The sequence below is a fragment of the Physella acuta genome, unplaced genomic scaffold, assembly GCF_028476545.2.
Source record: "Physella acuta isolate Inbredline_101_S28 unplaced genomic scaffold, ASM2847654v3 ptg000319l, whole genome shotgun sequence".
In the NCBI taxonomy this organism is placed as follows: domain Eukaryota; kingdom Metazoa; phylum Mollusca; class Gastropoda; family Physidae; genus Physella; species Physella acuta.
Genome location: NW_026731838.1, coordinates 1,192,346 through 1,195,000, shown reverse-complemented (window position 1 = coordinate 1,195,000; position 2,655 = coordinate 1,192,346).

Sequence of the window (2,655 nt, the reverse complement as noted above, 5' to 3'; positions counted from 1 at the left end):
TCATGTTTCTTGTTGTTGGTGAAAATAACCAGTAAACTCTTTACGAATTGTGTTTCTTTACAATTGTTACACTTGGCTCAAACGAACCAAAAATACATACGAAGACGATTGTAACACCATCATTTCACCTGAACTACTCTCTCAATGCTAGAAACTGTAATGTAAACTGTTAGTTGACTGAACTTTTTTTTGTTTACCGTAGAAAAAAATGTAAGCTCATGAACCTTGTGTGCAACTTTTTTACTCACTGGCCTCTTGATGTGTATATACTTACTTCTTCTATCTTGTTGTCTATAATTTCATGAGCAGATTTTTTTTTTCAAACCTATATGCATTCAGACACATTGATTACATTCACCCAACAATTAGTCTTTTAATGAAAGTAATAATTGCTGCTTGGACAGTATTTAAGTACTAGTTATTACATTCTCAAAATACCCCGTACATTGGTGCTAAAATGACTTGTGCCACACCATTAGCATCACCTTAAAATATCGGACTAAATAGTTTTACTCAATAAAAGCATAACCATTAAAATACTTAAGTTTATCAGGCCAAAGCTAAAAAATAGAGAGGTGTGATCATAAATGTCATCTGGCAATATACATAATCATGTTACATTTAGTATGTTGTTTTTGGACTAGCTTATATGGTAAGGTTGTGACTTAAATTTTAAAATCTATTTGAAATAACAAAAAAAAAAGAACATTAAATTCCACCCTAAAAGAACACAAACAAACTTTAACATACATGTATAGAAACAAAAGACAAGTGAAGTGGAAACAATATTAAAACCAGTCATCAGAATCTGCTACAAAGAGGGACAGACCTTATGACCTAAATAAGTTTATTGATCTTGTACTACTCAGTGAAATAGAACCCTTAGTACACACCATTCCTCCAATCAACCACCAAGAAGCGAAAAAAGTTGGTGATTTAGCCATTCCAGAGAAAGGACATGCATGTTTCTTGGTGTAGACCTAGTATTAGTGATTGCTAATTAAAGTTCAAGTAGTATTTCGATGATGGGACTTGTTGGAATTATTTGGGTCGTCGGAAATTATTTACATTATTTTAGTTTGAGTTACTTCCCTTTAGTTTTTAATTTGAAGTTAAGGGAAATAACTTAAAACAGTGATTTAATATTATTTGGAAAGCATTTGTTATACAACTCAATATTACATTAAATGTATGCTATGACCTTAAGAATAAGTTTTAAATTACATATATACAATGTTTGTCAAAAGTATATGTTTTATGGATATTAGATTTAACAAGAGTCACACCTTGACTGAGAAAACTGCTAGCGCAATTAAATGATATATTACAAGACACTTGAACACTTCGATTTTTCAAAGTATTGTCTCGACATTTTTTACTTTGTTTTGGATTCACGTTAAAAAATTGTACATAATGAATTGTGATAACAACAGCATTCAGTAGACAAGGTAGCGAGACAAACTAAATCCGTGAATTACATGTATGTATTACCGCCTAGCAAAATGAAATACTACACAGGGAGCCTCGGCTACATTTTAAAACGTTCAACTTTGTAGCGATGACCGCTGACATGAACTCAACCATTATCGTTCATTTAGAAAGGAGTGAGTTGGTATTAGCAATATACATTCTTTGAAAGATATTAACCTGGTATCGTTCATTTAGAATAGAGTGTGTTCATGTTAAAAATATACATTAAAAATATACATCTTCATATTATCTTGACAATACTCTAACAATGCGTATCTGTGAAGTTATGTTTTGTTTGGCTAAGATTCTATCCACTCAAAATAAATAATCCCATAGCTAATAATCATTTATAATTAATACACATTTCATAGATGTGTATAGTATTGAATACTTAATAATACTAACCTCATGTAGGAACCTTTTTTTAGTAAGATTTATTTGATCTCTAAGTAACAATGTGTGCACTAATCGGTAGTTATACAATCCGTTAAATGTAGTTGGTGAATGGTGAATGGTTGCATACTATACACAGTTCTATATTTAGTTAGTCAGCAGTTTGTGTTTCCTTCATAAAATGTACAACTTCCTTTAGCGTATGTTATGTCAAGCATAACCTTATCAGGACTGTCCGTTACGTGTATGTTACCGACATAGTTGACACATGTGTGAGGCCTGACAGGGTCTAACAACACACATAAGAAGAAAATAAAGACAGAATAAAAAAAAAGAAGGGAAACAGTGAAATAATTACAAAACCATTATACAAAGGAATTTTGCGAACGATATATTCATTCACAGTGTATAAAGTATTTGAGCTGACGTTGTCCTTCTGATTAATAATATTTTTTTTAATAAAAGAAAATACATATCAAAAAGAATTATTCTGCACAGCAGTTGTGTTCCTCACGAGCCGATGCAGAAAAGTGTAATACTTAATTGAACAAAGTATCGCTGTAAACTACATGTCTGAGGCTAAAAACATGTCCCCATTACCTGCAGTCGATAAAATCACACCCTCTGCCCCTCCCCCCTACCCCCAGAAACTAAAACATAATCTTTTCAACACTCAGACATGTGTGGGAAGTTTGTCACTGTTCGATAAAAGTGACTGGTTCTGATATGAAAGCTCTTGTATACACCTTATAGGTTGTATCTTACAATTGCTATTAATATAACACTAAACTA